Source organism: Felis catus, chromosome C2 (assembly GCF_018350175.1).
Source record: "Felis catus isolate Fca126 chromosome C2, F.catus_Fca126_mat1.0, whole genome shotgun sequence".
NCBI lineage: Eukaryota > Metazoa > Chordata > Mammalia > Carnivora > Felidae > Felis > Felis catus.
The window spans coordinates 90,276,604-90,303,218 of record NC_058376.1 but is presented as its reverse complement, the minus strand read 5'-3'; positions in this window follow the sequence as shown (position 1 = coordinate 90,303,218).

The window sequence follows — 26,615 nt, the reverse complement described above, 5'->3', positions numbered from 1 at the left end:
ATATGATGGAATGGTCTAAATCCATAGTAAAATTAACCATTTGAACAATACCTGGGCATGAACTACATGCCAATTTGGGTCATATTTGGTCATATTGGTTAGTGTGTTGGGTATTGTGCAGTTAGGAATGAAATAGAATATGAGAAGGTGGATTAGGCATATAGTATTGGAATGCATATTCTATGTAAACAAGCTTAATCTTTTGACATTTTAATGTCTGCCATGGAATATGGGGCACTTGGGTGGCCCAGTCAGTTTAGCATCTCTCAGGTCATGATCTCAAGGTTCGTGGGTTCAAGCTCCATGTCAGGCTCTGTGCTAACAGCTCAGAGCCTGGAGCCTGCTTCGGATTCCGTGTCTCCCTCTCTTTCTGCCTCTTCTCTGCTCACACTCTGCTCTCTCCCTCTCAAAAATAAACATTAACTTTTTAAAACTAAAGTCTGCCATGGAATATACAGTTGCAAAAGAACTCTCATCTAAACTTATCTTCAAAGCATATGAAGTTCTCTTTTGCATCACCCTTGTTGCAGGTTCTTGCATCATCAAGTTAAGCATTGGCATTGGCAGAAACATTCTTGGTGGCGTTGTTGTTCAGTAACTGGACACGTAGCAATTTTATCCCTACCTTATTAAATTGATTGTAAGAGATTTTAGCTTGTTTTTAACTTTGTTTATTTTCAGACACTTGGGAGTTTTCTTCTGAGGATCTTGAAACGTCAACTTTACGTTGTAACTACAGAAACAGTATTTTTTGTTGTTGTTTGTTGAGAGAGAGAGAGAGAGAGAGAGAGAGAGAGAGAGAGAATCCCACTGTCAGTGCAGAGCCCAATGTGGGGCATGAGATCATCACCTGAGCCAAAATCAAGAGGAAGACGCTTATCAACTGAGCCACCAAGGTGCCCCATAAACAGTAACTATTACTCATAATTTTAAAAATGTAAAGGAGGTCACAGGTCTTTTTATATTTTTGCGGTTTTAATTTTGTGTATGATTTTATTTTTTTTTTACTTTCCATATGTGTAAAAGATGAGTACTATGTTGCATAGATTCTAAAACATATTTCTATCTTTATATTGGTATCAATGTATGTAAAATGACTGGACATCTACTCCAAGGATGTGTAAACTAATTATTTAAATAATTTTTAACTTTTTAAAAATACTAGAATTGCTTTAAATTTACAAAATTTGTTTTTTCAAACCATTCATTTATAGAGTTCCTGGCACTTAAACCTTGCAAATGCCGGGATCATGCTGATATATATTTTTTTTAATGAGGAAGCTTTACTTCCTGATTTATTGGCTATATAATTAAAGAATATATGAGCTTGCATGTGGAACAGATTATATTTTATTCTTAATTTTATATTTTTGAGAATAGAGCAGAGTTTTAAGCTCCCAAAGGCTTATGCATTCATACGTCAATAGCCATAAAAGAAACAGCTCTTGCTACTATACATAAATGGGTTTATTTACTTGTTTAGTATTCAGAGAATATGGGGCTATTGTATGCCAAAAAAGCTATAATATTTTCATAGAAAATTTAGTGTTTTTTGTTGCTGACTACTGTAATTGATGTGATAAAAATAGCAGACCTGAATTTCAGCCTGTGTACTCAGAGGGAGTTCTTCCATAGAGTTACTTTCAATGAGGTTTGAACCCAGCATATCATTTATCATGGTAATATGAAGAAATGTTCATATTTCTGCCCATATTAGATTGCCTAAATGTGAGAATTTTGCTGTATATCCATCTGTCAACCCATCAAGAGGCTCAGAGAAAAAACAAACACATATAACCCAGATAATGCAACATCTTTTCTTTTTTTTAAAGTCTTTTTTTAAATTTTTATTTTTTTTCAATATATGAAGTTTATTGTCAAATTGGTTTCCATACAACACCCAGTGCTCATCCCAAAAGGTGCCCGCCTCAATATCCATCACCCACCCTCCCCTCCTTCCCACCCCCCATCAACCCTCAGTTTGTTCTCTGTTTTTAATTGTCTCTTAAGCTTTGGCTGTCTCCCACTCTAACCTCTTTTTTTTTTTCTTCCCCTCCCCCATGGGTTTCTGTTAAGTTTCTCAGGATCCACATAAGAGTGAAAACATATGGTATCTGTCTTTCTCTGTATGGCTTATTTCACTTAGCATCACACTCTCCAGTTCCATCCATGCAACATCTTTTCTACTGTCCATACTTGATACATCTTTGGGGAAAGGCAGGAAGGAGAAATGAATGGAATAATATCTTTTAAATTGAGATCATCATGATTTGTTATCTGTACCATGATCTTGGCATTAAAATCAGTGAGATACATGATTAGAAATGCCAATGTTGGGGCGTCTGGGTGGATTAGTCAATTAAGCATCTGATTCTTGTTCTCCACTCAGGTCTTGATCTCAGGGTGGTGAGTTCAAGCCCCATTGTAGGCTCTGGGCTGGGTGTAAAGTCTCCTTAAAAAAATTTGCTGACGTGGACCTGTTATGTCAAGGAGTACACTGGATACTTTAGTGGTCTCACCTATGATTTTTCCTGAGGACAAATTCAAAAATGTTTTTCTTAAAGTTAGGAGCATCTTAATACATTTTTTTACAGCGTATATTTTTTATGCAGATAAAATTCAAGGACCTTTCTGATCTAGGAACTTTAAAAAATATTTTTATTGCTTTTTTTTATACAGAAAGAGAGAGCATGAGTGGGGGAGAGGAGCAGAGGGAGAGAGAGAAAAAGAGAGAGAGAGAGATTGAGAGAGGGACAGAAGGAGAATCCCAAACAGACTCCATGCTCAGCCATGCAAGGCTGGATCCCACGATCATGACCTGAACTGGAATCAAGAGACCAACATTCAACTGGCTGAGCCATGCAAGCATCCCCTTTACTGTTTTTTTTTAATTAATTAATTTATTTAGAGAGAGAGCAAGGGAGGGGCAGAGAGAGTCAGCTCTCAACTCTGTGATGTCAGTGCAGTGCCCAACTCAGGACTATATCTCAGGAAACATGAGATCATGACCTGAGCCAAAATCAAGAGTCAGATGCTCAACCAACTTAGCTACCCAGGCGCTCACCTTTTATTGCTTTTTAAAATAATTTTTCACTATCTTATCTTATTCACCAAGTTATTTGTATTTATCAGCATGATATGCATTAAGTCTATTTATTTATTTATGATGTATGCTTGTAACACTTTGAAAAAAATATTGTTTTTTCCATGTTCTTCCAATAGTTAAATAAAATGTGATAAATATAGTTTGTCATAGTAATGAAGAAACATTTAAAGCAATTAGTAGAAAGAACCAATCAAAACATTCCAAGGATGAAAAAAATCTCCAATAATTTTATGATATAAAGATTGTTTTCAATAGAATGTCTATCAAGTATTTAATGTTTGATGTTTAACTTTTTAAATGTTTATTTACTTTTAAATAAAAAAAACTTTTTAAATGTTTATTTGTTTTTGAGAGAGAGAGAGAGAGTGAATTTGAGTGGGGGAGGGGCAGAGAGAGAGAGGGAGACACAGAATCTAAAGCAGGCTCCAGGCTCTAAGCTGTCAGCACAGAGACAAATGCTTATTTACTTTTGAGAGAAAGGGACAGAATGTGAGCAGGGGGAGGCGCATAGATGGAGGGAGACACAGAATCCCAAGCAGGCTCCAAGCTGTCAGCAAAGAGCCCGATGTGGGGCTCAAACTCACGGACTGCAAGATCATGACCTGAACCAAAGTCAGACGCTTAACCAACTGAGCCACCCATGTATCCCATGATGTTCAACTTTTAATGTTGAATATTTAATGTTCAAACTTTTGTATCTAGTTTGAAATATGGATAACACTGATTTTGTGTGCTTGCCTTTGACTTTCTAACACCAGGGCTTTACAGCAGGCCAGTTCCCAGGATGATACTCATCACAGGGCCCATGCCATTAGGAATGAAAAACATTTCTGCAAATTGGTTCTTACCTGCCAATCGCAGTAGTACTATTCTGACAACAGAACTGGGAAGAAGCTCTTGTTATCCCTCTTAGGTACTTATGAGGACACTGAATGTGGGTGAGATTTAGTGAATTCCCATGAATTTGCAGCAAAGAAATGATGGACTCATGATTCAATCCAGGCTGCTCTGCCTAGAGGAAGAATTCTCTTTCCATAGGCATGTGGTATTGATTTCACTCTCAACATGCAGAAGCTAGCTTGTCAGTGGTGGGTGGTTGGAGGTGTCTTGACTGGGCTCCTTTAGCTTAAGTTCCTATCATCGCTCACCTTCTGTTTCAATGGTTATTATGCTATTAGAAAGATATTTTTTCCCTTAAAGAGGAAAATAAAGAATGTCAGATTTGGCTATAAAATTATGTGCATAGCTTTAAGCAAATAAAGAACATTTAAGGTACAGCTTTTGTTAATGCCCTTTATTCAAAATACTAGGAACACACCCGTAAGTCAGCAAGTTGGATTTATTACTTGTCATGCTAGACAATTAAATTCACCTAAATTTTGTAGAGACAGAAAGATACTATATATTACGATATGATATATGATATGATATGATATGATATGATATATTATTATATATCACATAGAAAATTACACAAGAAAACATGGACTAACACAGTTCAATGCTTTGAAATCAATCAAGATATCAGTTAATTGAAGACATATTTATTACAGCCTCTGTTCCATATACTGAACTAAGTCCTGACTATCTATCTATCTATCTATCTATCTATCTATCTATCTATCTATCAACTATCATATATCTACATCTTCCTACCTATTTATCTATATTTAAAATACTATAGTTTAACATATGAAAGAACTTCCTGACAACTTTTATGTACAAATTTTGACTTGGTCACTAAAATAATGATAAAAATTTTGTACATCTTTACAACTCTTTGATTAATGAACACCTTACAATTTTACCCTCTTGTCCTCTGATTTCTGCAACAGGGAAATCACAGCATTATAATCCTACTTTCACATTAGCAGTAGTTCTCCGAGGTGATGAAATAAAAATAAAGACAAGACATTGAACTTAAAATGGTGACTGACTTAGAATATAATTTAAGAAGCCTGGGGCAGCTGGGTGGCTCAGTCCGTTAAGCGTCCAACTTCGACTCAGGTCATGATCTCACAGTTCATGAGTTTGAGCTGTGCATTGGGCTCTGTGCTGACAGCTCAGAGACTGCTTGGGATTCTCCCTTTCTCCCTTTCTCTCTTCCCTCTTCCCTCTTGCACTCTCTCTCTCAGAAATAAATAAATATTAAAAAATTAAGAAGGGGCGCCTGGGTGGCGCAGTCGGTTGAGCGTCCGACTTTAGCCAGGTCACGATCTCGCGGTCCGTGAGTTCGAGCCCCGCGTCGGGCTCTGGGCTGTATGGCTCAGAGCCTGGAGCCTGTTTCCGATTCTGTGGCTCCCTCTCTCTCTGCCCCTCACCCGTTCATGCTCTGTCTCTCTCTGTCCCAAAAATAAATAAACGTTGAAAAAAAATTTTTTTTTTAAAAATTTAAAAAAAAAAATTAAGAAGCCCAGTTAGGAAAAAAAAAAAAACACAAAAAAAACCAGAAACAAAGATAAAAAGATCCTAAATAACCTGACAAAGAAAGTAATAGAAAGTACAGTAGCTGTGGGGTAATAGGTATTTGACATTCTGACTAATCTGAACATTCCTAATTTGCTTCTGTGGGTATGGGTAATTAAAGATTAGCTGGGGGCAAATTTTTTTACCCTCTCATTCTAAATCATCACAAAGCAGGTCTCATTTCTATTGTCCTTGTCTCCTGGTCCACTACACTTATCCTTGCTACTGTAATCTTTGCAAAGTAAACCAAATTATACTTTTAGGTTGATAGATTAAGTTTTAGTTATTTAAATATGAGGGAATACTTTAAAATATCAACTAGTCTTGAGGTGCCTGGATGACTCAGTCAGTTAAATGGCCAACTCTTGATTTTGTCCCAGGTCATAATCTCACAGGTTCATGAGTTCATAGTACAGAGCCTGCTTGGGATTCCGTCTCTCTCTCTCTCTCTCTCTCTCTCTCTCTCTCTCTCTCTCTGCCCCTCTTCCACTCATGCTCTTTCTCTCTGTCTCTCTCTCAAAGTAAATAAATAAACCTTAAAAATATCAACTAGTCTTACAAATAAAAAAATCATTTTTAATGATTTTAGAAACTGAATCAATTAGAAGATTGCTAAAATAAGCAGCATTTCAAGAAGTGGCATCTAATGTTTCTGAAATCCTGTCTTAAATGGTCAAAGGGCTATAAAAGCAGAGGAAAAGTAAAGTAGGGGAGGCTATTATCCATGAAAGACAGACCTTGAGAATTCCTTCCACATATAGTGCAGATGGGATCAGATAGAAGAGAACAGCTAGCATCTGCTCACAATCGGCCTTCTTGAGACGATGGTGCTTTAGCCACAGGATGTAAACAGAGCACAATTTGGCCAAAGTGCTCTACACCTAGCATTTTCTTTTTGGCAGGGTGTGTTTGGATGCTGACACTAAAGACAGACTAAAGGAAAGATAAAGGCCACTTTCCTTGCAACATCACACTAGCATGAATAAGCAGCTGCATTAGGCTTTCCCAAAGCAACCTGACCACCTCTAACACAAAGGATCCCAGGTGCAAAGGGAGCCTTTTGCCTCAAAAGGCTTTATACTGAGTAAAGCTGAAAATGGCACCATAATCTACCTAGTATACAAGCCAGACCAAAGAGAAGAAGTATCTTAATTACATAAATAAAAGCTCTAATCTGGCACAGAGGTTTCCCTAGACATCAAGAAGACATTAAAGAGAGAAATTCTGCTCCTGAGATGGGACAGCCCTTGTTCTCAGCATCACTGGTGATGGACCTGGGAACAGACTCTTATAGTAACTAATTAGCTAGCCAAATAGGTCAAGGACAAAAGATCAAAAAACCTTGAAAAGGAATGGAGGTCATCGATACAATGAGAAAGGTAATATATCCACGATGAATTCTGAGTTACATAAACAGAGTACAGAGAATAATTCTTTTTTATTACCCCTGGAACATTACCATATTTTGGTTACATTACTTTCACACATCCCAGAATTCAATAAACTTGAATAATCAACCCAATAAGTCACATATTTTGGCCAAAATGTAATAAAACTGGAAATTAACAGCATAAAATATGAAACATTACAACTCATATATATAAAAAATCACTTTAAGAAATCTTGTAAATGATACTTATATAGGTAATTGAATTCAATAATAACAGTATATGTAATAATATATGGAATATAGCTAAATCTATAATCAGAATAAATAATCAGCTCTAAACAATTTACTTATTAAACATAAAAAATAAATATTCAACTCAAAAAAGTTTATAAATCGTATAAATATGGCTAGATTATAAAGGATAGATTTAATAAATAAATCCAGGGTCTGGATAAACTATAAAGGGTAGAATTAATAAATATATCTAGAAATATTGAAATGGCCAATATAAGACACACCAACAAAAAAATACGCCAAGATTAATCAATAAAAAAGAAAAACACAAGACCGAGAATGAGAAAAAGCTTAAAATCTCAAATAAAAAAGCAATGAAAAATTTCTATCTTTGGTACAATGACAGAGCAGATACCTCCAAAGGTCCTTCTGCAAAGTATGCCTAGATTATGGATAAGTTACAACAAATATACATTTTAACAATCTTCTGGAATTTCTGGAAAGTAATGAAACCCTCCTCTCCCTCCCCCACTCTGTAAATGAAACAGGAAGTACTGAGGGTTAATACAGCTCAAAAGATGGGTTTCCCTTTTGGACAAATGTCTACATCTGAACTGTAATGAAACTCTCTGCTTAGCGCTCTTGTGAAGGATTTGGGGTGGAATCCTTGACTTTTTTGTACTTGGAGCTTCATAGGTGGAAGTGGTCAATGGTAGTTCAGGAAAAAAAAAAAACTCCCTGCTGGGAGAAGACCATAGTTAGATTCTCGGGATTCCCACAAATATAGCTCATAACAACAACATCAACAACAACAACAACAACAAAGCCAAACAGACAACAAAGATGCATATGCAGGTAGCTTTTACTCATTCTACTTCTAGCAATATATATCAGAGATACACTAGCAAAAATACATAACAACACATACACAGAATATTAATTGTGGGCTTATTTATAATAACTGAAGACTGAAATTATGCACATTTTATCAACAGGGACTGGTGAAATAAAGCCTAGTTTATGTGTAATTGGATTACTGTGAATATATAGAAAGGAATAAGGAAGGTCTTCATATACTGTCATGGAAAAACTGCTAGAATAATTTTTGACTGAAAAAGAGCACATAAAACAGATCAATGTTTATAGAATTCATCACACAAAAACATCTTTTTTGTTTGAAAGGGAAATATATGTGTCTGTGTTCATATGTGTATGTGTATATATTTGGTTTGCATGTGTATGTTTCAATTTGCTCATATTTTCTAAGAAAAATTATGGTAGAATAAGCAAAAACCTAATAAATATATACCAACATGAGGAAAAAGGAAGCAGACATGTAAGTAAGTTTTCTATAAATTTAACTTGCTTTAGGTTTTACATTTAATGTAATTTAAATATTTCACATAATTAAAAATAAATCAAAAAGGAAAACAAAGTGATGCTTAAAAAGTGAAAGTGAATAGAAAAAATGAGTCCAAATGTATAAGAAATGATTAAAAATTATTTTCTTTCACAACTTTGGCAAAATTTGACTTAATTCCTTCCCACTTTAATTTTCAATCATTTATTACATTGTAAGTACCTTCATCTTTTTTTGTTGGTGATGGTAGTGAATGTGTTTATTTTTGTAAACTTTCATGTATATATATGCCATTCTCTTCCATTGACTTTCTCATTTTTTTTCCTGGAATCCCTGCTATGCAGATGTTAGATTCCTCTAACAAGAAGTCATTGATCAAGAAATGATTGCCAAATCCAATATCATGAAGTTTTCCCCCTGTGTTTCATTCTGAGAGTTGTATAATTTTATCACTCACATTTAGCTCTTTGACCCATTTTTAGTTAGTTCTTGTATATGGTGAAAGGAAAGGACTCAACTGCATTCTTTTTGCATGGGGGATACCTACTTTTCCCAGAAAAAGAATTCCTTTTTTTTTTATATGAAATTTATTGACAAATTGGTTTCCATACAACACCCAGTGCTCATCCCAAAAGGTGCCCTCCTCAATACCCATCACCCACCCTCTCCTCCCTCCCACCCCCCATCAACCCTCAGTTTGTTCTCAGTTTTTAACAGTCTCTTATGCTTTGGCTCTCTCCCACTCTAACCTTTTTTTTTTTTTTTTTTTCCTTCCCCTCCCCCATGGGTTCCTGTTAAGTTTCTCAGGGTCCACATAAGAGTGAAACCATATGGTATCTGTCTTTCTCTGTATGGCTTATTATACTTAGCATCACACTCTCCAGTTCCATCCACGTTGCTACAAAAGGCCATATTTCATTTTTTCTCATTGCCACGTAATATTAGAATTCCTTTTTAAGTAAATATTTTCATAGACAATTTGATGCTCTGTCCAATGCTTCATCTGCTAGAATTCACACGATAAATTCTCAGACAATGAGGATTTTCTAAAATCTTCATTTTATAGGTAAAAAATACATTCAGACAAAATATCTTTCCCACCATTTCATCATTCCTTCCTCCATTCAACAAAATACTGCTGTGAAGCAGTCACATAGAGAGGAGGAAATTGTCCACTTGTTCTGACTCTCAATTTAATGTTCATTCCTTTGCCTGAAACTATATTTCTTGTTATTCTTTCATTGTTTCTGAAATTGAAATATCTGAGCCTTGCTCCTGGGAAGGGAACCAAGGGCAGTGCTAATTTCACAAAAATGGAAATTTCTGGATATGAAGCAAGCAACACTGTATATAGGGTTTAAAAGTTTAATAAGGTTAGATAGAAAGATATTATGAAGCTGTATATTACTAGTATTAATATGCAGCCAATATTGGAAGAAAAGAATTCTCTTCCTATTCAGCATTAAGATTTTAATTAATTTTATTGATGCATGAAAAGATTTTACTAATAATATACAATCCTCGAAAATTATATTTAGAGATTTTTGCTTTCTTTTGATGTCTTTAAAATCATCACACTGTGTCATTTTTTTTCTAGGTAATAATTTTCTATATTATGGCTCTCTTCTCTACAAAAAATTCTCATTAAAAAATAGATTTAGAAAATTATGGTACTTGGAATTCTATTATCATCTCACTCACTGGAATTCTGTAACACAGTTGCCTAACAGAATTTGGCTGATCGCTTAAACATCAGATCAAGTAAATGGAAAATAAAAGAAATAGAAACAGTTTGATTTTCTCCTCTATGGGCTTTCTAAATGTCATGCCACTAGTGAGACCACTTTGTAAAAGCAGCATAAGAAACTGTGTCTCTAAAATGCAAAACTTATCAAAGAGGAATCATTACTGAAAATTCTCCCCTGGAGGAAAAGGAGTGGGTGAGCTTGAATAAATAAATGTGGGCTGAACCAGGGCATGGGAGACTAAAGAAAATGTTCTCCAAAACCTATACATTAGCAGATAGACAGATCATAGCCTGACTCATAAAGGCCTACAGAATCTGGAAAAGAAACACTCTTGTGAAGACATCTGTAGGACTGCAGCTATGGGCAGCCAGGCCTCTTATGAGTTCTGCAAATGTAATCTGGATACTGAAATGATTGATGTGTGTATTTTCCTGGCACCTGGACTTGATGGGGGGGGGGGGGCAGGGGGATCCCAGAGGCAAGAGAGGACTCTCTTCTACCCCGTACTCCAGAATTATATTATCACGGGGAGAAACTGAGACTGTACTATATACATTTTCTATAATCAATAAAGTAATATGTCCACTGTGGGAAACAAGCTTAGAAATTCCCTGGGCTTACACCAATGGGTTAATAAGGCATAAAGAATTACAAAGCCATAGGATGCTCACACCCAGGTTTGGGTAAACAAGATTAGGTAAATAAGTATAGAGAAGGCAGGGCAGAATCCCCAGTATAGAGAGTGTGGGGCAAAGTCCCCAACATAGAACATAGGTATATGAAATAAACAAGATTAGGTATTCAGGGAGGAAATGCTCCTCAATTTAGTACTATAGAAGAAGGCTACTTTCATAGGAGGGAAGGACCAAGTTAGGTAAACAGGTAAATAGGGCTTTAGACCTCTGAGCTGCAGTTGAAGCAGCCCAGAGCAGAGAGGATTAACAAAAGAAAGGTGCCTTGTTAACCCTGAGGTCACATGTCCTATCTTTCTTGTCACCTAGGCTAGCTAAGATAAACAGAGGTGGTGCCTCCTGTCCTCTGTAAACAACCTTCCACCCAGTATTTTGTTTTGTATTAACCCAAACCCCTAACCCCGAATATCTTCAAGACCCCTTTCACATCCCAAGTTAATGTTCACAGATTCATTGTCTCTTTGTGCACATCCATAGCCATGTTTGTAAGTCTTCTAATCCTAATAAAAACAGGGCAAGGATCCTTATTCAGGGCTCTTGTCTTTTCCCGGACATTAGCCATCTCTCACATTTTAACCCTGTGTCTCTTGTCCCTCTTGCTAGATAAGAAAGAACTTTAGACCCAGAGTCTACGACAGTCCACAAAATTAAAAACCCTAATTTAGACATATTTTTTAAAAGGCCGTATGGAAGGAATTCTCCATGATAGCATTAGATGTAGCTTTTGGTAATTTTTTAAGATAAATCATTGTTCCCTATTGAGAGCCATGTTGAATAAAGAGAAAGGTGAACAGAACAAACAAACAAAAAAGGAATGATGGGGTTGGAGGAATAAACAGGTGAAATGAAGAATAAAGTCTCCCCTTCACTGAGAAGATATAGACATGTCAAAACAATGAGTCTGAAGGGAGATTTCCTAGTTGATGCTGTTGCCAACACCTTCAGTTGTCTAATTTTCTTGATTGGGATTTGACTACTAAAAGCAGAGGACTGTGTCTCCCAAAACCTCCCAATACCCAGCCTTCATGTGACCAATTAATTGCTAAAGAAAAATGATCTGCAGTAAAGACTGAGGAATAATTACATAATGAAGAAAGACTGAAAGGGCCAGTTTAGGTTTATATGAGTAAAAATAACTGTAATAATAAGAGCTAGCACTTATTTATCATTAAATGTCTGTCAAGCACTTTGCAGATATATAATGAATTCTACATATGTAAGGTGCTTTAATATAGAAGACATTTATTATAAATAAGAAATGTATTTATTATCTTCAGCCTCTACAGATGATGAAGCTGAGGATGAAGGAGGATGTGTAACTTACCTCAATACACAATCGCAAAACATCACAGTGAACCTAATCAGTCTGATTCCAGAGTTTGAAAGCTCAGAGCCAGCCTAGTACATCACCTCTCTCCAAGGTCTTCATTGCCCCTTGCACAGAGCTCTTTATTACTACACACCAGCCCTCACTGATCTTCTCAGTCTAAAGGATTTGTATACCAACACAGAAATAAAATACAATGTACCCAACAATGTCACTCCTCTTTAAGTGCTCAAGAGAAATGCAAACATATGTGTATCCAAAAAATATATGAGTATGTTCATAGCAGCAGTGTTTTCACCAAAGCTAGAAATTACCAAAATTTCATCAACAGTAGAATGGATAAATACATTTTTTATATTTATGCAATTGAATGAGAATGAATGGACTACATACAACTATGCACAACCATATGGATGAATATCACAAACAAAATGCTGAGCAGAAGACAGATAAGTGAAATAAGATAGAAACAGAAAATCAAACACTGCATGGTCTCACTTATATGGAGAGTCTAAAAAGACAAACTCATAGTAACAGAGGGTAGAATGGTGGTTTAAATGAGGAGATGTTGGTCTAAGTGTAAAAATTTTCAGTTGTGAGTAATTTCTGTAGACTTAATGCACAGCATGGTGACTATACTTAATAATAATATACGTCATACTTGAAATTTGATGGTAGATCTCAATACAATAAAAAGGTAATTATGTGAGGTGACTGATATGTTCATTAGGTTGACTGTGGTAATCATTTCACAATGTAAACAGATATAAAGACATGTTTTTTACCTTAAATACATAGAATTTTTATTTGTCAATCATACCTCAATAAAGCTCAGAAAAAAACTGTATCTTTATCAGCACTCAATCTTCCTCCTTTTTTTTAAGAAAAAAAATCTCTCCTTAAAGCAGTACTTTCAATATCAAAAATTGGAAACAAGCTAAATGTTTATTATTGTGGGAATAGACAAAAAATATTTCTGTACCAAATAGCCATTAGAAAGCAGGCATTTAGGGGTGACTGGGTGGTTCAGTGAGTTGAGGGTCTGATTTCACTGACTGCAGCTCAGGTCATGATCTCACAGTTCTTGAGTTCAAGCCCCGAATCAGCTCTGTGCTGACAGCTCAGAGCCTAGAGCCTTCTTGAGATTCTGTGGTCTCCCTTTCTCTCTGCCCCTACCCCACTTACACTGTGTTTCTCTCTCTCAAAAATAAATAAACATTAAAAAATAAATACTTAAAAAATGTGATACATATGCACATTCACCTGGAAATATATCAATGATATGTTTTTAATGTAAATTATAAAACAATATGTATACAATTATTTTTTATAAAAGCAAAATATACATATGCATATACACACATGTGTGTAAGTGTGCTATCAAGGCATACAAAATAAATAGCTAAATATGTATCAAACTGTTAGCAGTGTGCAGAAGAAGGCAGGACTGGGGTGGTTTGGGATAAATTTAGGGAACTGAAGTTGGGAGATTGAAAGCCTAAAGATGAGAACTTACTCTCTAAAACTTAAAGAAAGGGGGCTACTTTTAGTTTTTTGTATATTCAGTAGTTTAAAAACTTCAAAAAAGGAAAATAAATATTTGACTTTTTATTTAAAAAAAAAAAGTTTACTTACTTTGAAAGAGAGAGAGAGAAAGGAAGGCACAGGGAGAATACCTAGGAGGCTCCATACTGTCAGCATACAGCCCAATGTGGACTCAATCTCGAGAACAGTGAGATCATGACCTGAGCCTAAATCAAGAGTTGGACGCTTTACCAAGTGAGCCACCCAGGCTCCCCATTGACTTTTTAATAATCTCTTACTTTTCAAGAGAATTTATTTCTTAAGATTTCTTATCCTGTTACCCTCAAATGTTTACTTTTCTTTCCCTCAGCTTACAAAATGAATTCAAGTTTTCTTCTGAATGGAAGAAAAAAAAATCATCAATTCCAAATCACCTTTTAACAATCTTGTATCTTACTTCTCCTTTTATAGTCAGGTTAATACATACTACCTTCACTCTTTTTCTTTTCTCCTTATTCTTTGACACACTGAAATTAGACTCATAGTTCTGACTACTCATTAAAACATCTAAAACAAAGTTCATCAATGATTTCTTAATTGATACAGTGGATTACTTCCAACATCACATTATTTATATTTATTTGGTGGCCTCTAGAATTAGTCCCCTTCCTTCCTCTGAAAACTCTCCCTCAGCTTTTGAGTTAGAAGTTTCCCCCTATGCTCTTCCTAATTCTCTAATTGTTTCTTCTAAGTCATTTTTGTGAACTCACTTTGTCCAGCTGTTTCTTAAATGGTGGTGGATCCAAGCATCCTGTTCTGGGTGTATTTCACCCCCACTTTGCACAACCTTGGAGGATAGCAACCAACTTTAGAGATTCAATCACTACATGGTGAAGGTACCCAACCAATGAGACCAAGTCTGGAGTGCAGACTTGTGTGAGGAACTAGTCTCTGGGTATTGATAGCTGATTGTCCTCTAGGCAGGTCAAAAGAGGCATATATCTCAAACTAGCCTACTTCTCTCCTTTACTCCCTACCTTAGTTACTACCACAGGTTCATCATGTTTCTAAGCTAGGAACCTGGGTGTCTGTCTTGAATTTATTCTTTTATCCATTCCACCACTACATTTTATCCATTGCCAAGTCATATTGACTCTAATCACATTTTGTGTAAGAATCTTCCCTCTGCATCTCCAATATTTGTGTGTTGATTCAAACTTGTGTCCTCTCTCACTGAGATTATTGCTCTGACTTCTTAATTCACCTCATTCCTTCCCTTCTATCCTTCATCTGCACAGTGCTGCTGATCTTATCTTCCTGATAATGTAGATCTGTCTATGGCTGCCATGATTGAATACTTGCAAAGTTTTCCATTGTCCATAGACCATCCACCAACAATTCTTACTTTATATTTTGTGATGACTTTCTCTTCATATACTTGTAGTAAGCCTAGCTAATTATGGTTACTGTAATGTACCATATTGTTTTGTACCTCTGTACATTTGTCCACGAAACCAAAAATGCCCACCCTTTCTACCTGCTTAGTTCCTTGGCATTGTTTAACATGTTTTCAGAGATCTTTTGGGAAAAATTATGTAATTGCTCTGTGTGTCCCTGCTATCCTAAGACTAACTCCAGAATTTTAAATTCCCAAATAAGCAAGTATCAGCATCCAAGTACACCAGTTTGCATTTTATACAATCTGTTTCCAAGGCAACTAAATGCTTAAGATGGCAAATCTCATCTCAGCTATGTGGTTGGCCATCTTCATTCATTTATATGCTAATCCAAATGGAAAGCAATATGATGTAATGATGATGGTTATTCCAGAAGACTGTGTGCCTAATACCTTTTTAACACATAATTTAATATTGTAATTCAGGGACCAGCAATAAAACTTGATGCCTTCTGTTGTTTTGCAAATCTGTTGATTATTTCCTTAAGGAAATAGTGTCAAACATTTACTTCTCAGTTGAAGGGGCAGTAAGGTCTTAAAATCTGTTCTGGCTCATTGGGCTTCTTAGTTATACACACAAATGTTGGAGTAAGTTAAATGACTGTGTAAAACAACAAGAAAAAAAAATGAATGATGGGATATAATGTGGAATTCTGCCCACTCACTATAAAGCATAGTATTCATAAGTAAAAGAAGCTTCTTTAATTATAAGGCTTACTAAAAGACTAATTATTTTGGTTTTAAAGAATGCTTTAATAAAAATCCATGATCAAAACATTTAACTAGTAATTTTTTATAGCACTAATGGGCTAATATTTTTATTAAATTACTTTATAAACATTAAATTGGTTTTAAAACCCTGCCTATGAGATAGTGAATTTCATTATCCCCATTTTACAAATAGAGTCTACATATTAAAATTTTCAAGTTCCTACAAATATCAATTACTCATTTGGATGAAGGACAAATATTTCTTCATGTTTTGAGTTAATCTGTGTTTCATAGAGTAGAGCTAATATAAAGAAATGTGTCTTTATATTTCAACATGTCTGACTTCCATTCTGCCAAAATGTCATATAGTTTAAGTGGGCAGCATTCTAAATTTAAATGATTTCCTGTCCTCTAGTACACACTCAATGTCAACATTACTGGAGAGGTTATTTTTAAAAGTGGCTAGAACATAACCCATATAGACCAGCTATGGCACAATGGTAGGACCACTCAGCCATCCCATTCATGAGGCACCTACTTTATATTACCGTGCTCTTAACTGTAATTTGCCTATGCAACTTAAGTATAAACACCTGAGGTCAAGGACTCATTTATCTCAGTAATCCCAAAACTACCAGCATAAAACCCTGCACATAGCAAGCCAATACTAAACGCTTATTAATTTATTGTCTGAGATACAGAAATAATTGGAATAATATGTCTTTGTTTTGAAAGAGCTGCACTTTAATAATTTAGGGAGAGAAAGAAGATGTTTAAATGCTTGGGAGCTGGAAAGAAAAATTAGCAGTAAGAACTGCATTCTAGTGTACAGGGCATTAATTCAGATTGCTTTTGGAGACCAAAACCTGGCATGTGGTTAAAAAAAAGACAAAGTCACAGGATACAAGGGACTCCTGAGTGCAAACTCTTTACTTATATTTTAAAATTTATATTTTCAAGAAATAGTGCAAAGAGAATAAGCAAGGAATGCCTTTTCGGATGTGGGGTGAAGGTGAAAAGATTCAAAAATTACATCTGGATTTGTTCCTAGAAATCTAGTTCTTTGGATCCATGAGTATAGGTCACCTGAGATCATCCTAGTCCAGTGTTCAGAGGTTGCTGTCTGGGATATTGATGAACACAGGACATCACAGAGATTGAGTCCTCTTCCATATGTGAGAATCCTGATATATTAATCAGCTAAGTAATTATAGTCAGAAAAAAATCTCAGAGTGTAACGAGCATTTATTTTATTGCTTATATGTCTTTGGTTCAGCTAAAATGGCTTTAGTTCATATTGCAGGTCTTCTGCTTCAGGCTATAGATATGTGAGTCTGTTGAGATGCCTTTCACTTCTGGGCATACTTCTCCAATATAATAACTTTGAAATTTCAAACAATTTAATTGATAGGCTGGTAATGTTAAGAAAAAAAATTGGTCTGCAAATGTTATCCAAAAAATGATTTTTTTTTTGCATTATCAATGCAAGCTCAAATATTAATCATACTAATTGTATTCATGCCTGGTAGATGTGTATGTAGTCTATAGATTGAATGTTTTATAGTGTGCGTATTTTACCAAAAATGTTTGCTGATGATGCAAAAGATATAGAAGTCATAGAGATCCATAAGAACAGTAGTAATGTAAGTTGAAGGACTCCTAGAGGGCAAGAACATTTTTGCATATCTAATGTCTATGGGACTTCCCATAATGTAAAAGCAAGTGATGGCTACATCCAGAATGCATGAATAAATTTAGTTTCACATTTGCAAAAGCAAATTGGATAAAAGCAGTGTAAACAACATAATTTTCTTAAATTTTGTTTGAATGTTTATTTTTGAGAAAAAGAGAATGTGAGTGGGCGAGAGGCAGAGAGAACCGGAGACACAGAATCCGAAGCAGGATCCAGGCTGTGAGCTGTCAGCACAGAGCCCTACACAGGGCTTGAACTCACAAGCCATGAGATCATGACCTGAGCCAAAGTCAGATGCTTGTTAACCGACTGAGCCACCCAGGCACCTCACAATAATATGATTTTCTATTGGGCCAGTTTCTCCTCAGTTGAGGGCAGAGCTGACATTGCTCAGTTGTCAGTCATTAAAATCTTTAATTGGAGGCCCATTATAATGTTTTGGGATCCCAGATATAAATTTTCTTATAACGTAATCTCAGTGTTTTCAGGCATCATTAATGTTGGTTCAATTAAAATATTTTAGGCATTTAATCTGTTCCAGGTACAGTTTAGGTACTTCGAGGAAGTACCTGGTGAGGAAAAATTCAGGAAACATCTTTTCTTTTAGGAAGCTCACATTCTCAAGTAGGAGGAAGACAAAGAGTTTTGTTTTTCTTTTTTGTTTGATTTTTTAAGCAATAAAATAAATATCTTAAAAGTATGCATGCTCTAAGGAAAATTAAAATAGGTTAATGTGGTGGCGCATGGTTGGGAAGTTCTCTTTTTTTTTTTCCTTGCATGCAAAAACGTGCATTTATTATAGCATAAGGACAGCACCCTTGGGCAGAAAGAGCTTCACTGTAATTGTGAGGAGCTATTGATTATATACTTTTAAGGTGGGGTGAGGCAGAGATAAAGGAAGTCTCTAAAGGGATTTTCATAAGTTAAAGGAGATTTACAGGATCAGGAGGTCTGGCTATTGTCAAGCTAGGTTGCTTTTGATCTCATGATTACAGAAAATACCTTGAAAAGGTGACATTTGAGACCCAAGAGAAGGAGTCAGCCAGGTAAAAACTAGAGGAAACACATTTCAGGCAAAAAGGCACTTTGTGCAAAAGGCTTGAGATAGAAATGAGGTTAGCAAGTTGAATAGAAAGCCAGAGTGGCTGGAGCATATTGGCAGAGAAAAAGAATGGAATAAGGTGCAATAGGAGACAAAGACAGAATGTTCTGTCACTTAGAGTTTTACACACCAGGATAAGAAGTTTGAATTGTATTGTCAGTGTGATGAGAGGATATTTAAACACGGGAATGATTTGACTTGACTTCTATTTTTAAAGATAATTAAAGCTACTATTTAAGGAATCCATTTTTAAAGGATAGTAGCAGTCTGGAGCAGTGTGGATCATGACTTTGACTTGACTGGTTAGGGATAGGGACAGAGAGAAATATATAGATTCAGAATATTCTCTGTAGGCTGACTCCACAAAATTTTCTGTTACAACTGATATGAGAACTGAATGAAAGAAAAAAATCAAGGTTAACTTTCTGACATATGGCTTTTAACAATGAGGTACATGGTAGTGGGGTTTACTGACACCAAGACAATTTAGCAATGAGTTTTGACAAAATTATAATGTTCATGTTGAGATTCTTATCAGAAACCCATGTGGGAAATCACATGGTAAGTGGTTTAATAAAAGGGCTCTATATAAAGACTTGTGATGGGTATAAGGTACAAGGGATAGAAACTGTACACTTTGTTTGTTTTTGTTTTGTTTTGTTTTTACCATCTTTATGTTCAAAACAACCAGAGGATTAACTGAACCTGGAAGGGGTTTCCTATAGAAGGTCTACTGTAAGAGAAAAAGTAGAAATGCCTAAGGAACACAATAAACTCACGAATACTTGCAAAGAGGAAGCTGAATAATTAAATATCCCTACCAAACTCTCATACTGGGCTCTGGTCCTCTGCTGGTGTTCTCCATTGGCTAAGGCCAACTGGAGAGAAGAAGTCAAGAAATCTAACTGTAAGCCATACAAGTCAGCCTTCCAGGGCACAGAATAGGGTAGAAAAGGGTGGAGGAATAAGAAAGGACACATGGAAGCTATGTGGCTCAATGACCACTAGATTTGGCAGTATAAACTTTGTGGCTGACTTTCACTGGAAAAATGTTAGTATATTGCCTGGAACAGAAACTCAGTTGATATGAGTTGAGAGGTTTTGAGGTAAGGGTGTAGAGAAATGAACTCTATAACACACATGACTGTAAATGAAATCTGAGTTATGGGAGGGGTGAGGGGTCCTAGAGTCAGGTGTTGGGTCTATGGAGAATTCTTGTTTTTGTTTTAGTAGAGAATGTATGCTAAGAGGAATGATCTAATAGAAAACAAAAATATAATTGAGAGACAGGGATAATGATGGAATGAATGATTTTGAGATCAGATGAAGTAAATCAAGAAAAGGAGAAGATTTGGTCCATGATAGGGAACAAAGTAAAGTAAACTTGTACACATAAAAAAAAGAAAGAAAGAAAGAAAGAAAGAAAGAAAGAAAGAAAGAAAGAAAGAAAGAAAAGAGAAAAAAGGCAAGTGTGTGAATAAAAATGGATGGGTAAGCTTGTTCTTTTTTTTTTTAATTTTTTTTAACGTTTATTTATTTTTGAGACAGAGAGAGACAGAGCATGAACGGGGGAGGGTCAGAGAGAGAGGGAGACACAGAATCTGAAACAGGCTCCAGGCTCTGAGCTGTCAGCACAGAGCCCGACGCAGGGCTCAAACTCACGGACCGCAAGATCATGACCTGAGCCGAAGTCGGACGCCCAACCAACTGAGCCACGCAGGCGCCCCTGGGTAAGCTTGTTCTTTGCAGAATGAGAAAATTAGGAATATCCTATCTTAAAGAATCTATTTTCTTAGTCATCAGATGAGACTAAAGTTTGCAGAGGAAAAGCAGAGAAGAGGAAGAAGATTGAAACTTTTTCTGGATAATGGGAATATGTATATAGTAGGGAAATGCAGTAAGTTTGCTTGGAACTTGTGAGTACTGCCAGATACTTGGTCCTGAATTTAAACTGAGCAGTCAGCAAATGTATATGTTCCTCTTTAGAAACACTCACCATCTTAAACTCAGGCGCAAAGGCAATAGAACGTTATGTTTAACCTTAGCTGGGCATTTAGCATTCATGTTCAATGAAAAGAGAAGCAATGAAAGTAAAGCGTTTTGTGGGAAGACTTAAATAAATCATAGATTCTAAGTTTATAAGGAGTATCATGAGGACATAAACTTGGTAATTGAGCAGGAGAAAATGATAGGTAATGCATTTGAGCTCTCCACGAGGTGGAAGGAGGGATACAGAGGGTATTAAAGTGTATAAACTAAAAGGTTAGAAGGTAGCAAGAATGAAGGATAGTTGAAGGTTTTATATCTGAAGGATTTAATAAAAACATCCATGTGACCATGGCTGAAGTGATAGTGGAGGAGAGAAGAAATGAAGGAACAGAAAGACCAAGGTTCTAGAAGTATCTATCATCCATGTGAGTGGTGAAGGTGCCAGAATGTTGATTACAGTGGTAGAAAGGTCAGCAGTGAGCAAGGGGAGACAGTAGATGAGAAACTTAAAAACAATGACTGTCAGGAGCCCAAAAGTTTGGGGGGGAAAAAGCAGGAAAGAAATTGTTTAAAAGAAGCAATAAGGAGCAAGGAGGATTTGTATTCCAATGCCAGAAATTAGGGTAAGACTGTGTGAAAGGAAAGAAAAACAGCCTTCACCAGAGAGGGCTTTGCAGGGCTGAGTAGATTTCATGTGGGGCAGGAGGGAAGGCTTCAGAGGTATAGTAAAGGATATAGAGGTATTTGCTGTTAGTAGGGATCATCAGCCATAGGAAGGAAAACACGGGAAAGGAGCAAGGGACTAAAATTTCATCAGCTTCACATATTCACAGAGTGGTATGGAATTGGGAGGAGGAGTCTTCAGGCTAGGGTTTTGGCATCAAGTGAAGGAAATAAGAATGTGAGGCATGAAGGATTTAATCCTGACAATCTCTTGCGGAAAGCTAGATCACCAATTTAAGTTGAATGTAAGGGGTCTCAGACAACATACACAATGTTCTTAAGGATAAACGAGCTAACCTTAAAATCAAGAACTCACTTTGCTGTCTTGTTTAGTGCTATCTCACATAGAATATTGACTAGATCCTAAAGAAAAAATCTCCACAATTAGGTCTAGGTTTCTCCAGGAGCAGTACCATGTGGGTTCAGAAACAAGTACTGGACCTGATGCTCCATACTTTTTGAATGATACTTACACATGCTCTTCTGCTATAGCTTCCTAGTTGAAATTGGCTTCCTCTAAGCCATTTGAAAGAGGCATTTTCCCCAACTCTGTTTCTGATGCCCTCTCAACACTGACCACATACCACCTTGTTGCCCAGCCTGCCACCGTCACTCATGGTGGCTCCACAGTCCTGCTCTGAGTTCTGTGCAGGGATGGAGGGGATGACCCTCCCTTCCGTTCTCCTATCTCAGACAGCCCTGCTTCCCTCAGGCTTCATGGTCCTTAAACTTGCACACCCTAACATGTAACTATAACTATGACCATATAGTACATGAGTGCTGTATTTTCAGCCATTTCCTTCTCCTGCTCTTCTCCCACCTAGCTTTCTTGCTGGCTTTCCCTCTCAGCATCCACTCTTTCCAGTGGCATCAAAATATGTAAATACATATTTTGGAAGTCAATTGCTCAACACATCTGCTTCTCAGTTAGATTCATCGGAGTTTATCAGGCAACTTATTTGATCAAGATGACTAAAAAGAAAAATGTCTCATTTTTCTAATGTTCCTCTTAATTTATTGTACAGATGGTTCACAGAAAGAACTTATTGTTATGCATTTTTTAAACTCAACTGCATGGCAAGGATTTTATTAGGATTTGGGGTATGTCAACCTATTTTCCCCAAAGTTATGATATCTTGCAGTTCTTATAGTGATGCTACTAATAAGGGTTTATGGGGAAAGAGGACTGATTACATGGGCCCAATATTCTTAGCTAACAACCAGATCTAGATGGCCCTGATTGGGTGGGAATTTTTAACTCCTTAGTAATTTAGTTCAACTCTTAAGTAATTCATAGAAGTGAGACATTTATGCAAGATGTTACACAAATTAACATCATTTCTAAATTAAATAAAATAGAATCTGATGAAAACTAATCCTCAGACATCAACAAAATATTTTTATCATATTAAATATGCAGAATTTTTACTAAAAACTGAAAACACCAGATATACATAATTTATACTATGATCTGAAATCAAAATTTTAATCCTTAATGTTTCAGAATTGTGATCATTCTTAAATCCATGTAAAATATTTCATAATAAACAGAATATAAAAGAAGGTTGGCAGCATCATTTAAATCTAATAATTCATTAAGTCTATGAGGAATATCAAATCTAATATATCTGGGCAAGTCATTTAACTTGTTATGCTTAAGGTTTAAAAAAAACTTTACATTTTAAGTTTACATTAAATTTTTTTTTACATTTTTATTTATTTTTGAGAGACAGAGAAAAACAGAGTGAGAACAGGGGAGGGGAAGAGAGAGAGGGAGACACAGAATCTGAAGCAGGCTCCAGGCTCTGAGCTGTCAGCACAGAGCCTGACACGGCGACACGGGGCTGGAGCTCATGAACCACGAGATCATGACCTGAGCCAAAGTCTAACACTTAGCCAACTAAGCCACACAGGTGCCCCAAGTTTACATTTTAAGTTAACACTATTGACATATTCAGAAGGTTTTTGAAAGGATGAATAATATAAACATTGTGGAGCAGTTTAGAGATATAAAATGCTACATAATGCCTGAAGATGGCTATCCTTCTATAAGAAAGACCGAATTTCTATTTATTTCATCAATATTAAAATGAAACACTCTAATATTACTTGAGTGTTATGAGAGAAAAATCAAATCCAAATTCTCCACACATAATGAAGAAATAGTTGACACAAAATGAATTGTGACACAAAATTTACATATTTCAGCTCTTACCTGACCTTTTCATATTATCTAAAATCTTTGCCTACAATAAATGGCTACTTAGTCATCTAGAAAATCAAATTTAGTTGGGCCAAATACTTTGTAATAAAGCTGTCCCATAAACTAAACTGCCCTCTGAAGAAACTATTCGTGAAAAGAAATGTAAGTATCAGTTGAAATACCATCCCTGGGGGACTAATTTAAACTTATCCAGAGAATTATTTTATTGATCTATGCTAAAACCCTCAGTCAATTGACCCTGTGTGTGACCCTAGATGTGTTCTCCAACTCCAAGCTTCAGCTGCTGCAATTATAAAAGTGAGGAGGCCAATAATATCTGCCTTACAGCTTCGCCAGGTAATCATAATATGATCAAATGTGTGAGCATTTGTTAAGCATATTTCTTGCATGTTTACATGTAAGGAAGAAAGATGCTGGAAAACTTAAATTGTGACTTTTTAAATTTGTTGATCTAGACTTCCCACTTAAGAAAAGCAAAATATTGGGGCACCTGGGTGACTCAGTCGGTTGAGCATCCGACTTTGGCTCAGGTCGTGGTCTCACAGTTTGTGGGTTCAAACCCTGTATTGGGCCCTGTGCCTCAGACTCTGTCCATGGGGCTCTGTGCTGACAGCTCAGAGCCTGGAGCCTGCTTCCAATTCTGTGTCTCTGGCTCTCTCTTCCCCTCCCCTACTCAAGCTCTCTCTCTCTCTCTCTCTCTCTCTCTCTCTCTCTCTCTCTCTCAAAAAAAAAAATAAATAAATAAAATAAATAAATAAAACATTAATTTTTTTTTTTTAAAGAAAAGGAAGGGGCGCCTGGGTGGTGCAGTCGGTGAAGCGTCCGACTTCAGCCAGGTCACAATCTCGCGGTACGTGAGTTCGAGCCCCGCGTCGGGCTCTGGGCTGATGGCTCAGAGCCTGGAGCCTGTTTCTGATTCTGTGTCTCCCTCTCTCTCTGCCCCTCCCCCGTTCATGCTCTGTCTCTCTTTGTCCCAAAAATAAATAAACGTTGAAAAAAAATTAAAAAAAAAAAGAAAAGAAAAGGAAAATATCTAGTCATGTACCTGTTTTCCTTGTTCCCTCTTTTCAGGGGCAAAGGTTCATGATAGCAACATTTAATGAAGAAAGATTTGAATTAGTCTTTATTTATGTTCCTTTCAGACAAAAACACAAAGAGTTAGATTGTAGACATATATTTATATAATAAAACACATATGACCCAGTGAAATTATTATAATTTCATTGGCAGTATGTCGTAAAGTATGTAAATAGTATAGTCAGATTTGAACTAGTGCATTGCTGCACTAACGGAACAAGGTAAAGTAACTTTTTGGTATATATTTCAAGCAGCCAAATTAGCCAATAAAAATATTTCCTTGAATAAGCCTTGTTTAGAAAGTTTAAATCAATGTAGTCAAACAATATAGAAGTAAAAAAAGTAGAATTATGATTCTGGGACTATACAAGCAGAAGCAATGTCTGTTAAGTATGGTGTATGTATGTACGTGTGTGGAGGTGGTGGTGGTATATCATAAACACAATAATGTATTATTTTGTTTTTATAAAAATGGGATTATAGAAGCTGGTCTCTAACTTGCTCATCTAACTGCCTCTATCTCTATCTATCTATCTATCTATCTATCTATCTATCTATCTATCATATGTCTGCCATCTCTCTACTTATCTGCAGGACCACCTTTCACAATTACCCTTCCCATTTAAACTTCTACAGAGTGGTGGTATAATGAAACAGTAGAGCAGGGAATCTAGATATGCCAATTCTCAAAGGCACGACAAGAAATGGGAATCAGAAAAGTTTGTCAGGAGACAGCAGGACCCTAACCAGCAAGCTCAAGATCAGTAGAACATTGCAGTCCATTGGAGACAGTATGGTAAAAATATGAGTGAGCCAGCCAGCAGTAGAGGATTTAGAGTTTTTGTTCACTAGAAAACAGAAAATTAAATGGAAACCCAATTATCCGAATTCATGTATGAGGTTGTATACAGGGCAACATAGGGAAGAAAAATGTTGGGATTCAAGAACAAGGAAGAATCCTGACAAAGAAAATTTTCATTCTTCCATTTGCTCAAATGTGTCTAACTCTTCCTCACTTCAAGGTCTTCACATAGGCTTTTTCCTGTGTCTGAATGTAGTCCTCCTGACTTTCTTTGGGTGGCTCTTTTATAGTCAAGCTTCAGGCACCTTCCTCAGAGTAGCCTTCCGGAACTCTACAAGCTAAATTAGGTCCTTTAACATGCTTTTATATCAGTTAGCTTCTACTGCATAACAAAATACTATGAATTTGGTGGCTTAACAAAAATCATTTATTTATCTCATGATTGTATGAATCATTATTTGGGGCTGGGTTCAGTTGTGTTTTTCTTCTGCTGGTATCAATTGAGCTCATTCATGTCTCTGTGGCCAGCCACTGGTTCTGCTGCAAACTGGTGTTTTGTCTTGAAGCGGGCTGTTCCAAACTGATCTCATTCACATATTTGGGGATGGACTTGCTGTGGAACAGGGCATTTCAATTTTCCTTCATCATCTCTCATTCTCCAGTAGGCAAACTAGTGGTCTCATGGTGCTCTCAAATTTCAGGCATAGCAAGAGAAGTCATTTTTCTTTTCTTTTTTTTAATGTTTATTTTTGAGAGACACAAAAAGAGACAGAGTGTGAGTAGGGGAAGGGCAGAGACAGGGAGACACAGAATCCAAAGCTGTCTCTAGGCTCTGAGCTGTCAGCACAGGTCCCAAAGCAGGGCTCGAACCCATGAAGCACACAATCATGACCTCAGCTGAAGTCGGCCGCTGTCCAACCGACTGAGTCATCTAGGTGCCCCATTTTTTTTCTTTCTTAATTAATTTTGTTTCAACTTTCATGAGATATAA